We start from the raw sequence: 15,471 nt of genomic DNA, 5'->3' as shown, positions 1-15,471 counted from the left end.
AGGGTTCTCAGGTGAAAGCAGGTAACGTTTGTGCCTTGAGCAAACTCCTGAGCGTTGCCAATGGCTGGTCCAGACTCACAGAGAAGCAACTGGGCACAGGCCAGCAGCAACTCGGGGTCAGCACGGCACCTGGGTGAAAGGTAGCCAGGATGATGGGGTACATCACAGCATCCTTCTGTGCCTGAAAGCAGTCACGAAACTTGCCAGGGCAGTGGGACCCACCAAGGGTGACAGCTCAGCACCAGCTCTGTGCCAGTGGAAGGAACAATGACACCTGTCTTGAGACTTGTCTTTGTAATACCCGCAATATAACTTCTTCCTCTTCTAAAAGGCATAGATCTGAAGCCCTAAATTTCAGCTACTTTTCAATGAGCATATGAATTTTTTTTTAGAATGAACTCAGTTTTTCTAGTTGCCTTCTTGATTGATCTAATGAATTTTCCTCTTTCTTTTCCCATCTTCAAATACACTTTCACACATGATGGGGAGGTTCTTCTCTGGCACAGAAAGGGTTTTAAATGAAGATTTTAAGTGCCTGGTGATTTTAGGAGTTCTCAGTATTTCAAGTACTAAGTGTGAAACAGTGTAAAGTGACAGAAAATACTGGATACCTGCCCTCTGATCCCTGATAGTATTTATTTAAGGTATCCTAAATTGGCATATGAGATCATTGCTCTTTTTGGCCCAAAATTTCTCTTGGACATTCAAAAATCTCATTCCCAAACTTCTGCCCCAGATCAGAAGATTGAAAGTTGCCAAGTACAAGGTTTAAAACAAACAAATAAATAAATACTTGGATCTTTTTAATTGCTTCCTGTTTCTTGAACTTTCATGGTTCGTGTTTTCAGTCTAATACTTTCTGGCTTTTGGAGAGAGGAGATTCCTTTCTGCCTTGCTTCCTGATGAATTAGGTAGGCTAAGGAGTTAAACTAAAAATTGCACAACTAAAGGAGCTTTCCTAAATGGGTGGTATCTACCTACAGCCCAGGTCTGAGCACAGTGCCTAGATCCTAGACTCCCCTTGACTCTCTACATCCATGCTAACACCAACAAGGCACTGGACAGGCATGTTGGCAGATCTTCTTCTGTGCTTACCCATTGTAGATCTTCTCCTCCCTTTCTTTCTGCACAGCATCTCCTGTGACCATGCGTGAGACCGTGTGGTGCCCAGCTGCTGCTTTTTGCTCAGCCGTGCTGTGGGGCTCCGTCATCTGCCTCGGCATCCCGTTGCAAAAGGACTGAGGGGGGTAACTGCCACGCTTCATGTACAAGATACGAATCAAGTTACTTTTTACCTGTCCTGCTTAATATAATTCATGTGTTTTAAAGTTTTAGATTTCTATTTACTCTTGCTAGAAACTGAGGATGTTAATGCAGACTTCCTCACTCCCTAGACCTGAACACCCCGCAGCACAGTGAGTTTTGAAAAAGCATTCCTTAACGAACAACTCAGTATGAGAAATCCTCCTACAAATCCCACACAAATGCCTATAATCAGCCCTGCCAATCCACTACAGGCTTCAAACAGCCATAGACAGGATTCACAACAGTTAATTTCAAATAGCTCATTTTCTCTCATCTCCGCACAAGTTCCTGTCATGTTGCATTACATGTAAACAACTCAGAAACTTAATGACATGCCTTTCCATCAAAAACTAGTATGGCTTTTCAGTCTAAGCAGATTAATTGCCGTTTATAACAATATAAGATGATGCAGTCTCATTAGAGTTTCTGTTGTTCTTCAGGATAAAATATTGTATATGAATGTAAAGCCAACTTTTCTGCTGGCATGACTTAATTGACTTCTGTGGAAAATAAAATATGCAGTTAAAATCCATTGTACGTCCTTGTTTGTGTGCTGATCTAGTAAATCACTAGGTTTCTGTAAATTAGATAGGCTAGATCAGATTCCAGACCCTATGGAAATGGCTTTGTCAATGAAGTGAGGCAATAGAAATACTTTGTTTTGGAAGAGATACTTCTGAGTGACTCTTTTAGCACTTCATGGTTTTGAAAGAGTTTCCTACTTCCTTTTTACTCACTGCCCTTGTTTTCTTCCCAATATATTGTTCTTAAAACCTGCTTGTCTTTCTCTCTAGCTTCATTCCTATGTATTCCTCAGTTGTTTTTCTATTCTTGCTACAGCTCTTGCTCTGCTGGATCGCCAGCAGACCCCAGCCCAGAAGCTGTGAAGCACAAGTCCTGCTAGTTGTCAGCAGAATTAATGTGAGGAACTTCCATGAAACCTCTCTGAGTACATCCCTCACTGAGCAACATGTCCCTCAGCACTTCAGGATGGGATTTTCCTTTCTTCTTTATCTCCTATTTGTCTCATTTTTTACAGCAAAACATTGCATAAAAGAGATTCAGGTGGAGAATTAATGCATGGTTTGCTTGGTGTTTTTTCCTTTTGGGGGGAGTGTTATGGAAACTCTCTGAGGCAGGTATACTAATGTATAGCTGCTTGGCTCACTCTCTTCCTTTGAAACTTTTTTGGTTTGCCTGCTGTTTTGTATAAAACCAGTTGTATTTAGTTCAGGTGGTTTTTTCATTATTTTTCTGTGCCATGATTGGGGGTGATCACTGCTCAGAGAGGTCAGAAGTTGTTTGTGGTGTTTTGAATCCCGTGTAACTGCCCTGGGGGAGCCTGAAATTTTTTTGACAGGTGTGTGGGCTTGTCAATGCAATTCTGTCCTGTCCATGCTGCTGGACTAATAATGAGGGTCACAAATAATCTACAGAAACTACCAATGTCTCATTGTTCTGCCTCCTGTTGAATTATCAGGATTCCAACAGGGTTTCACTTTTACAGGATTAGCATGTTTTATAGAAAAGGAGACATTTTAAATGTAATATTTGAAATATTACATTTCACTATTGCTGACACTGGGGACTAAAGCAAAAATGATAGATGGAGAACTATGAACCGCTGTACTTTGAACTAAAGCTGTATGTATTGGCACATGTAGTTCACATCACCAGTGGGACATGTTGCATATAGTCAGCATTGTAATTTCCTGAAAAAGTGTAAAACTGAGGAAAAAACCTTGAGGCATCTGAGAGAATCTTGTTTTCAAGAAAAGAGAAGAGGAAAAAAGAATAGAGGGAAAAAGAAAAGAGGAAAAAAGAAAAAGAAAGTGCACCCCTGTTAAAGATTTTTAAAGGGAAACTTCAGTGTTAGCTGAACAGTACTGATCATTTGTGCAGCTGGATAAACACAATTCTTTTTCAACTGTGGTAGGCAGAGCATGAAGGTACTGGGAAAAAATGTGACTTGATATTGAATTTTCCTTAACTGGGCTTTCTCAAGCAATGTGGATTAACGGGTCGTGAGGTGACTGCATAGGCAGAAAAGATCAGACAGAAATCAAAACTAAGATGGATGGGGTTTTTTTAAAGCCACTGTGGTCATCTCCAAATCTTGCTAGCCAAGAACAGTTCCTGACAGTACAAGCCAGATTTAACCAGAACACTTACTTGTCGCAATCGCTAGCTGTAACGGTAACCCTAAAACCAAGGGATTATATTTTCTCCTTTGTTCAGATTCTGTTTTGAGTACTGAACCTCTGCCTCTGGCATAGCCACAGCCTCCACCACGGTGGCCAAAAGCTGTGGTGCCACATGAGGTACCCACGAGTGCATGTCTGCAATGTGAAAACCCTGACAGTGGGCAGCATTCAGAGCTGTTATCAGCAATCAGTCCTTGAGGGCTTCTTCAGGCAGGCCCTGCAAGCACACTGAGGTTGGGCATGCCTTGCCTTGCCTGTGCTGTAAAAGTAACGCAGACACAGGGGTGAGCTCGGTTACCCCACATTTCAGCCAATACCTTTCACAGTCAATTCAGGATCAGCTACAAAGACATGCAGTACAGGAGATGTGGTCAGATTTACTGTCTAGTCTTGGAAAAAACAGGATGTAATTTTCTTTTTTTTTTAATCAGTTATTTTTCTTTAAAACAGGTAAGAAACTTTCTTGGTAAGAAATCTGGGATTTATTGCTTAAAATCAAGCAATGATATCTAATCTATGTAAGTCTCCGTAGAAGTTATCTGTTGGCCACATCAATATATTTATGTCGTTCTAGCACAGTAAAAGATGGAGTTGCCATCCCAATGAGTATGAGAAGAGCCTGTTTGAAGCAGTTGGGTTTATACCCTTGAAGAAAGGGAAAGCCAAAAAATGGACTATGTTATTGTTTCTGTACTGGTTCACAGAACTGTTTGCCATCAAATCTAGCATTGTGGTGGTGACATGGACTTCTTGCAGCTAGAAGCAAAGAATGCAGAAAGTAAGGGGGAGTGAGCCTAGTGCTTGAAATACTCAAAGGTTTAGTGTTTTGAGTAAGGCGATGATCCAAAGCCTATAAAGGCAGAAGAAAAGCGGTCTGTGGCTTCAGTGGGCATTGCATCAGGCCTTCAGATGACTAGCAATCAGCAGACTTCATTCTGTGTAATTCTGTATGAAAGAAGCGTTAGTTTTCCAATGTACAGTCAGCTGAGGAGGAACAAGACGCTCTGTGTCTTTGCAACCTACCCTTCTAGTCAGCAGACATCCCTGTCACTGAAGGCAATGGAGACGCTCTTGCACAACTGGTGGAAAGGCATCTAGCTGTGCTTTGCAGCTCTGCTACCTGCTAAGCCATCAGCAGAGAGAGATTTAGCGGATGCTCCATTGTCACATACCCCAAATTTGAACCCTGGGTTCTATTTAAATGAGCACAAGGAAGAGTCTGAAGATGCTGTGAGCCCAGTGAACTGGGGGACTGTTTTTCCTAAAATGTCAGAAGATCAGATTACAGATGTCTACCCCCATGTTTTCACTGCATGGTGTGTCATCTGGAGCTCAGGCTCTGCAAATACCAAGGAGGTGGTTCCAGAGCAGTAAGCACTTCCTAGCACCAGTGGTCTCAACTTGGGAAGGATTTCATAACATATCTGAAAGCCAAAAGCTTTGGCTGCTAATTAAAGAAGAGCGAACCACTGGGTGAGTCCCTGGAAGATAGACTAAATCAGGCTAATTTGTTATATAATCCCTTTTTAATGTGGAGAGTTAAGGTGACGGCAAGATGACTATGTGTTTAATTCTCCAAGTAATTACTGGCGGGTATTGACATTAAAGATGGGAAGGAGTAAGTTAATTTCTGCTGGTTGTTTTCAACACGTGCCAAACTCTTACTTCACACCAGTGAGGAAAGGCTGGAAGTTGTGTGTTTCATATGCATGAAGTAACAGTTGGCACAAATTGTCAAGGGAAGAAAAATAAAACTCACTAAAGCTCAGCAACCCAAACTGTCAATTGCTGACAATTTTTTGATGCTCTCCACTGAAAAGAAAAAAAAAAAAAGTAGTAGTAAATGAAGGTCTCATGCAGAGTATTCCACCTGAGTAAACCCAGGTATCTGATCCTCCTTAAGGCAAATAATGTGCTGAGATGGCAATGATAGCTTAAGTTTTCCAACCCCCTCCTCCCCCCATCTTGGGAAGCACCATCATGGACAGTCCCAGAATGGGACGAGAGCAGAGCAGAGGAGGATGACAGCGCTTGACCCAAGTCAGGCCTTTCTTGGCCATGAAATACCTGTTCTTTTCCATTGCTAGGAATGGAGGCGCTGGGGTTCCTTGTGGCTACAGTGCCTGCCCTGCTTGGGGCAACTCCATCAGGCTAATGGAGCTTACATCTTCTCTTTACCAACACTGCTGGATTTGCCCCAAAACAGCAGGAGGTAACCATATCTGCACAGCCTATCGCTAACTCATGTGTCTTCACATAGGCCAGGGATATCTCTGGCATTTGGGGCATGGCTGCCAGGGTCCTGGGGCACTAAGGCACATTAATGTCCCTGTCCAGCCCATGTCAGACCCCCTGGCCTATCAGCCCCTGCCCCAGCGATGTCAGCAGCAGGGCCGGGCTTCAGCTCCCACAGCCCTGCCTAGCCATGGGCCCTGCCAAGCTGGGTGTACCCGTGGGCCCATAACCCTCCTGTCCCCACCATCCCACATGGCATCCTGGTAATGGGTATGGGTTCATGAGTTCTCTCACGTATTTTTGAGATGTCCTGTCATCACAGGACTAGATGTCCTTCTAAATTTTCTTTGTCACTTACTTAAGTAGATACAGAAGTATATTGAGAATCAAACATGTATAAGATATATGGGATATGACACATAGAAAATACACGGTTCCTCTATGGTTTCCTTCCACCTCACTGTTTTGTGATATCCTTTTCTCCTCATTCTCTCTAACTTGATGTCTGCAGGTAAGAAGAGGAGCTGACGATAAAGTCATGCAGGCTGGAAAGCAAAAGATGACACTGGACAGATTCATACCAAGAGTTAATTTCAGCATGTTTCCCATCAAATCATTCTGGAATCACACAAATAGATACCTTCCTCCTATTTTGTTGATGACTAGAATATTACTTGTAAGTCAAAGCTTCCTTGTTCAAATTACTCCCTTATTTTTAAAGAAAGAAACTGTTTTTGCAGTTTGACATGTTTCTTGTTTTCAGACCACGTTGATTTTCTGTGTGGTTCACTCTAGGCTTCCTACGACTGACAGCTTATTATCTCGCCTTATGAAAATCATGCATGACTTCTGGGAGCCGTCTATCAAAAGGAGAGAACACACTGAGAAGCTGGTACCTTCTCTCTAATTATCTGGGTTGATGGCTGTTCAATGAACCTATTAACTGCCTGAAGTGACTTGTATCTTTGCAGATATCCTTCTGCATGGTCTTTCTCGGCAATGTTTAAATGGCACATGCTGTCTCTATGTAGTGTCTGAGTCCAGCTTCAGCCACCTCTGGTCTGATGATTCCCAAACGCACCTGGATTCACCCATGTTGGACCCCTTGCTGTGCTGTAGGTGAGCATAATGAAGCAAGGGCTGTAGGAACATTCCCTCCTCCCCTTATCTCCTGTCCTCCAACAACTGCCTTGGTTCAAGGTTTATGACTTTCAGTGAAGCACTTAAACACATACTTAGCTTTAAGCACATCATTCCTGTCATTTCATTGAATAGGGAAGGATGTAAGTGCCTGCTCCTAGTTCATGGCTCACCAGCACTTCAACAGTTTCTTTTGCAGTTGCTGGATAAGATAAAAGTTAGGAACCAGCTCTGACAGTCCTGAGCTTGGGAGAATGGTTTGCTTTCTGGTATTGATTGGCAACACCATGCAAGCCTTTCGGTATATTCCAAAGTAGAGATTGACAGGAGCCTAGATCCAGGCGCTCACTGAGGATGGAAGAAAGGTTTTCTCCAGAAGCCTAGATTTGGCCTGCAGGAAAATAGGAGAGGGAAAGATTCCCTCACTTTCTCTGTTTGAGGCCCACTGGTAGCACCATAGTCTGTTGGTATAGGACAGCCAAGCAGAGAGTCAACCCTTTGTACTGTGACCATATCATTCCCCAGCACAGATCTGGTGAAGGCAGCTGTGCCTTATCACTTCCAAATCCTATACGATCATTGCCAGTCACTCACACCAATCTCTTCTCTGCTGTGCCTCCTCCCAGGATCAGGTCACCCTTAAGAGCCAAGAGTGTGTATAAAAGCAGCTCAGGAAGCAAAAAGAGAGGAGAAACATCATTCGTGTTGTTTAGGGTCTGACTGAAATAACAAAGTCAGCTGATAGGGGGCTTCTAAGCTAAGTAATGATGGATGAATTAAGTTGAGGAGGAAGAAAGGACACCAGTCCTTGGGAACCCTCCTTTCTGACCATGGATGGTATCTTTTGTGGCACTGCTTTGGATAGTCGTGTTGTGCAATTTCCTGGCTCTTCAGACATCCAGTGGACTAAGAGACAATCCCCCAATGTTGTATGTCATTCTGGGTACATACTTGTTGTGAATTAATACAAAGACCTATTCATCATGCCTAGTGTTCACATAACTGACAGATTAAATCACTCTCTGGCTGTGAAGATGACAGTGGCCCAATAGCTAATGCTGTCTAATAGTTTCCATTAGAAGGCCTCATTTCTGACTGTTTATAATTTTGCCAGGCTTCAGCTGCTTGAGCTGAAATTTCCCATGCCATATGTCACCACAAACTGAAGATTTGTGTGTGGAAGAGCCTAAATGAATAGTCATGGCATTTCCAAGCTCATGCATCACTGAAGAGTCACTTGAACACAAATTCTCAGTGTAACTGTACATTTCTCCTTTCTTGAGGGAACAGGAAAAACATCTGGAGTTAGATGCTCCCCAGTGGTTGGTGCTCAGGCTGAAGTTGGAGTCACAGCTAAACCGCCTGAGTGCAAGAGGTTCCATGTCCAAGGCTCTCAATTTGTTAAGCATTCTTGAGAGTTTGAACCTTTCCCAAAATGACCAATATCTTTTGAGGCTGTACTTTGTTTAAAAGACATACTTAATCTGAAATTGCAACCTATGTTGTTGACAGAAGTTGTTTTAAGCAGACTGAGATTATGCTACTAGGGAGCAAAAATTTGAGAAGATGGCATCTAATTGCTTGGGTCTGAGCACATTTTGAGTCTTGGTATGTATGGAGGCTTTGTAGCTCTTGCTCACCCTTTACCTTCTCCACTGCTGTCCAGTTGTCGTATTTCTGACCAGCATTGCCTGTCATATAGGATCAGGACCAGTTTTTCATATCTCCCTGCTGATCTGAGCACCAGGCTGAAGTTGCTAGTTTCCAGACATGAGTTAGTCTGGCAGCTTCTACAATTACTTTAATTTGGTCTACTGAATAACTATTTTTTTTTCCTCTGCATTTCTAAACAATATTGGAGACGTCAACAGGAAGAGCTCTCAGGCTGATCTGAGTTGTCCCCACGTGAGGTGGTTGTGGTGAGAGCCCATTTGGTGAACATAAATATGTGACATGGGTTTGGGGTCAAGAGTGGGATGGGGTTTAGCCAGACCTAAAGTAACTTTCAATATGATGTGCTATTTCTGGGAGTAGTATCTGCAGATGACAGCTCAGTTGCACATTGGATGGAAATATGCTCTCTGATCTGCAGCCTATATAACCCTTCCCCTACAGATATTTTTATTAGACTGAGCTTTACAAGCCCCTAGAAAGGCCCACTAACTGCCACAGGCATCTGAAAAGGCTTGTGTAAGATCTTCAGAGAAGTTTTTCCTTAACCATTGCACAACCCAAAAAGTTTCCAGATCTCACTAAAAACTGTGTGCTATGTTTTCCCAAGCTGAGCATCAATGTGAATTGTAGGAACTGCTGGATAGGAACTGTCTAGAGGCAGACTTTATAACCACACAGAACATTTTTGTTTCACTGCCTCTGCACAACTGGACCTTCAGATGATTTAGAGCTGCAACAAACCCGAGCTCCCATTAAACTAGAAAGCTTGGGTCCAATTAGTAACATTATCCCAGGAAGGCAGTGTTCAGGATGGCCTGCAAAAAATATCTCTACTCTGCTTTTATATAGTGGGTTTTGCAGTTGTGTTGCGTTCTGTAATGGCATTGCCATGGTGCTAGCAGTACCTTAGCTGGCTAATTTAAAGCTGGTGGGGTATGTCAATGCCATGCTGCAATTTTAATAAGGTCTGTGGTAGAGACACATCTGCAGTCAGAAATTGTCATCATTCTGCAGTGCCAGCATGGTGTAATGCTCTGTACAAATCCTCCAGCCAGACCTTAGGAAATTAATCTGGAACCTATAAACGTTTTAGTGGGGTGAAGCAAGAATACTTGCATGGCCTGCCAGGTCTTTTTAGGTAGGACTTCATATGGAGGAAGTGGTCTTTTCCCTCAGTGATAATAAAAACATGTTATATTTTTGTTACAATGGAAACATCATGCATTATATAGATCACACTGAACAGTGTTCAGCAGACTGCAGATGTCCTTAAGATTCCATTATAAGCTTGATTTTATTCCTATTCCTCACTTTGCCAAAATTAGCCCTATACACCTACAACTTCACAGGCATAATCTTATTCTGGGACAGATATTTTGGAAGAGTTGAAGGAAACTGGTCAAGGTGTTTAAGAGAGATGATGGCTAAAAAAATGAGATCATCTGCTTGGAGAGTTTCCTAAAGACTTTTTGGCTTGTCATATCCTGAAAATTCATTTGCCTAGAGATTCAAAAAACATTTCAAATCTGTTGGTCTTGGCTAGAAATGGTGCCTTTGAAACGTTTTAGGCTGTCTGGTGACAGAATTATTTGGTTACTGAAAGTGGTTCCTGCCTCAGTGTGTGTATGCATATATGTTATGTCTTCTTTGAAGATCTTAACCATTCAGTGCCAGCATGCTCATAAATTTATGGTGGCATATGTAAGGTTTCTAAACAACTCTGCATGTACCCTAAACAGACGTGTTCATTCTCTGAGACTGGTCCTATCTGCATGTACTGCTTCCTAAAATCCTCACCCATGTGCTTCCTGACTCCCACTGCAACCAGTGCTGAAGCTGACAGCATGGTTTTACAGTCCCTTCTGCTCAGCCCCTCTGAGAGACCTCTCCCAACAGGAACATCATTCAAATCTCATTCTACTCATCCCAGTGCTCTTTCCTGGGTTAAAAACCCCCACACCTGCTGTGTTTTGTGCCAGTGCATCAGTATCTGATGGCTGCGAGCCACACGTGATGAGATTTAAGTCAATATTATTTTTCAACATAGATGTTTTGTGACTTTTTTCTGGTTTTATGACAAACTAAGTTCTGAGGCATAGTGTTACTCTTCTTAAAGAGGATTTATGTCAAAATATGTGCTTAGGGCTTTCTCATAATTAGGTCATTTTTAAAGACAGTTCTTGAAGTGTGACCAAAACCAGAGGCAAGCAGATTCATTAGACAATTTTCAGTGTCTCTCATTTCAAGCAAGAAGAATGTGACATCTGGAAATGGTATAGTCGCACTATACCACTGCATTAATGTGGTCTCCTGGGATCACTACTTACCCACTGCATCATCACCTTAGCTTGTACTGAAGGTTTTAGCACAGCAATGTCAACAGTAAAGTCTGCCCAGTGTGTACCATTCTCCATGGGACATTGCTGAAGTCCCATGAGATGTTGCTTTTAGTTAATGATGTTGCCATGAGACTTTGATCATGTTTAAGCTTTCATCTTTCTGAGCTCCTGACTTTAGTCAGTTTTGCTGTTGTTGATGTCAAGTCTCTGACCTACAAATCACTGGAAACTGTGTGTGTACTTGGGAGAAGCATGACACCACACTTTCTCTGTTTATTGTTCCATCAGCATCTGTTCTTGGCCACTATTTGAAGCAAGCTCTTGGGCTAGAAGGATCTTTGTTTTGACTCAGTGTGGATGCTCTTACACTATATTCTCAGTGTCAACAAAAATAGTTGACTGAAATTGCTGAAAACATGGCTAGGAATTCACTTCGTCATTTTAAAGACTCTCAACAGTCTTTTTACTGTTGCTCTTTTTTGTGTGTGTGAAGAAGCTTTGGTATCTCTGTGCTCCAGAGCTAGGACTTGAAGCCTAAAGAATTATCTTGGAGTCAGGGATATACTTTTTCTTCATGGTTCTTGTTCAGTGTTCACTTCTGGCTCTTGACAGTCACATTTTGAATGTTCTCAGTAGAAATCTGGTAGGGTTTTGCACTTAATGCTGTTGACAGTGAGCATACCCTGACAGGACTGAAGAAGACATTATTGATTGCAGACTGCTCTGCCATGCAGCGCAGGAACTGAGTGCAGCAGGACTGGCCAAATGTCATCTTCTGGGACTGAAGAACTGCCTGACTGGAAGGCAGAAGTGACAAACAAGTTTTCAGGGCTTTCAAGAGGGAAAATGGGCCGGTAAGAAGATGAGATGTAAAATTGACATCTAGATGGATTAGGGAAAAACTGAATATGTCTGGCTCAGAGTCTACAGAGGTAATAAGGAGAAGAGGAAAGGCCTACAGCAGTGAGGGAGGAGAATGGTCTGTGATTTTAGAGAACACTTCTCTAAGATATGGAGCTGAGCACAGGCTTCCTCTGTTCAGTTCATGTGTTCAGCTCTTGGCTGTAGAAACCACCATAAGGGGCTTCTCCTACTGATACAGGTTCACACAGATGCTGAGAGTCACAGCCTCACTGTCTAATCTAAATCTCCCAAGCTGTTTGGTAGTCTTTAAGATCCTTTAGACATCCCAATGTGAGGGCTTTGCTATTCCTGTTCAGCTTGTTCCAGCATAGTCTCTGGATTTTTCCTCTTACGAACTGGTACCTAGACAGTTATGCCAGCACAGATGAAAATTTCTGTGTAAACATGCTGTTTTGTACTGTTGCATCCCATCCCTTTTAGATGACTTCTCCAAATACATTAAGATCATTTTAAATTCTGATCTTTTAGGATCTGCATTCCCTTCTAGCTCTGTCTGCAAGTTTAATAATCATACTTCATATTCCATCTTCTATGTCTTCAATGAAAAGATCAAATAAAACTTGATATGGGACCAAAGCCTGCAGAATTCCTTGTAAAACGTGTATTTTGATAGGTTATGATGGAATTACCCTGTGGACACAATTATCCAACCAGACTTGACCTCCTGCCCCTTCCCACAGCAGTTTCATTTAGATCACAGTTCACTAGCCTGTTCATGAGGATATTATAGGAAGTACTGCTAAAGGCCTAGCAAAAAATTAAATAAAATAAATAAATTCAAGCTCTATGACATCTATGGACATTACTTCACCCTCCCTTTAAGACTCCTAGAGTGAAGCTGATCAGGCTCAGGCAACTGGAAAACATCTGACTTAACTGGTTACTCTCTGAGCAGGTTTTGCATATTTTAGGCTGAAATTTTACCCCTTTTTTTCTGATATTAATTGCACTGTATGCTTGTTGTTGACCTTTTGAGTGAAGATTGATGAAAAGGGGAGAAAAAGAGGGCATTAAACTCTTTGGCTTCCGTAATCTTCTTCACTGATGGCATACACACACACAATCTTTGAGTAGTGGGACAAACTGCCCTTTGTTTTTCTTTTACCACCTTACCTGTAACATTTCTTTTATTTTTTGTAAGTTTTGCTAGTTGCATCTCATGCATTTTGTCTTTACTAACTGTATACACACACCCCCACCCATGAATGGAGTATTGTACTAGGTTCTCAACCAGCTGACCTAGTTTCTACTTTACAGATCTTTCTCTCTTATGCATGCAGTCAATTAAAAGGTGGTGAATTAGCTGACTTCTGCCAAATTTCCATACTTTGCTCAGAAATGGCATAGGTTGCACTTGGTTTCTTGTTAGCATTTCTTGAAGGGACTGACAGCTCTCCATAATTTGTTTTTCCCTCACATTTGCCTCTTATATGAGATCTTCAGTATCCATTCTCTGAGTTTATTGACATCTGCCTCCTTGAAATCTAGTGCTGTCAGTCACTCAGCTGGATCAAGTGGCAGAAGTTGACACCGTGTTCACTGTAGTGCTTATTGCTTGGAAAATGGCATATCTGGCAGTAGGCTTTAAGTCATACCTTACACTGCCCTCTGCCTACGTGCAAGCTGCTGCTCAGCTGGGGAAGGCAGTGGCAATTACAGTAGGTACTGGCCCTTAAGATTTAGGCTGCTGTTCAGAATTTAGCAGGAGGAATGGGAAGAAAAAATGTAATTTCAGAGAACCCTTCTGTGAGGCATTAATAACTGCCCTTATAATGAATAGATCTCATTCAACATGGAGAGAGGATCTGTGCTGATGAAATGTTTAGAACACAAATTCTTTGTTATAATAAATAATCCAGACTCAACTGTGCAATGATCTTTGCCCTAGTTTGTATAACTAAAAACTTAGAACATTATGCAGCAGTTTCACGGTGCAATGGGCAGTGAGACCACAATGGGGGAGAGGAAGAAAAACCTTCAACTCGAGCAAAAAGTGGCTGATCAGACCAAACTGGACCTATGGCTTGTAAGAACAGTGACATAAAAACAGAGGGGAGAACCAGTAAGATTTCAGGTCCTACTAAAACCCCCTAATGTTCTTTAATGTTGGTTCAGACCACTGTAGATACCTCATGGACTTTCTCACAGGTCAACTGAAGATGGTCAAGCAGTCAGGCCAAGCCTCATGCTTATGTTAGAAAACCTTCCTCTTACCCAATTATTTTACTGGCAATATTACAATGCAAGTGTCTTTACTATCACTTCAAGCCGATTTGGATCCCCATACCAATTAAAACTAATTACCAGCAACCAGTCCTAGCTACGGTCAACTGTTGTGGCAGGTGTAAACTAATGAAAACCTGGGTGTCGTACTGGTGTTGGAAGATACGAGGAGCAAGCCTTGCCTATAATCAGAGCAGCGGGTGACGATGTAGAGAAAGGCGAGTTGCTGAATCGCTCCGTTACACACCACAGGGAACCAAAGTGCGGTGTCAATACGCTATCTAGTGGCTGTATCGATTACGACATTCCTGAATTCCTCCTCTGCTTGTGAACTGTAGTATTAAAAACATACTTTACGTGAAAACAGGGTTTGTTAAGTCTGTAACCATTCTTCGATGATTCTAAGACAATTGGAAGTTATAGGTGATTAATTTTTAAAAATGGAGGAAAAAGAAAAGAAGTCTGTATGAATATGCAAGGATGCAGATGAAGCTGTTGGCTGGGACATTCTAGGCAGTCATTAACAGCACTCTTGACAGGTAAGATTTTTCTCCTTCATATACAGACTGTTTTGGATCAGCTAATAGAAACCAGCTCAGTTTGGGAGCGTTTCAAGTAGTTTACATGCTTTCTTCAGCTGCCAGAAACTGCAGTATTTTGCGAGCAGATAATCGAGGCACATAGTCTACAGCAATGCAAGGCTAAGTGTTTTCTCTGATGGGGAAAACCAACCCCCGTCCCCCAACCTCATAGACTAGGAAGAGGTGAAGATGACAAACACACCTCAGCACTCTCCTGGCTTGCTTTCTGCCAGGGATGTGACCGACCTTCAGTAAAGCGTACACCCCTTCAGCTTTGTTATTTGCTTGTGTTGTGTGAACTGGAGATAGCAGAAGCTAAAGCAGCTTCATAGTGGATGAGTACGGCTGTTGTAACGGCCTTATTTTGTATATTTTACATATATATGAAATAGAAAATACTGTATGTATATATGAGCCATACCAACATATTTAGGGTACTAGATGAGCTACAACTAGCACACAAATTAGTTATGTCTGACTCACCATCATTCTCTGCAATTTTGCGCTTCTCTACTGATTAAAAGAGAAAGTTCCCCAGACAGCTGTTAAAGATAACTGGTTTAAGTGCACTTAATTATGTGTGTTTGTCTTAAGAGGCTGAGTAAAGGCATGATGAGGCAGGTTTCAGCTTGGGTAATATTTCTCAAATTGTTCTTTCTAGTTCAAGAAGCAATTTTGTTTTGCTTTTTCCTCATGCGTTGTGAAACTGAAGGTGCCAATTTTGTCCTCTACTTTTGGTAAATAACCTCTATTTATACATACTTCTGACCTCTTAAAAACAAGTTTGAAATAGCAAAAAACATTCCCCTTATTTACATTTATCATGTTTTTTTCTGATATAAAGCT

This window comes from Gallinula chloropus, assembly GCF_964237585.1.
Source record: "Gallinula chloropus genome assembly, chromosome: 3".
Lineage (NCBI taxonomy): Eukaryota > Metazoa > Chordata > Aves > Gruiformes > Rallidae > Gallinula > Gallinula chloropus.
Note: the sequence above shows the minus strand (reverse complement) of the source record.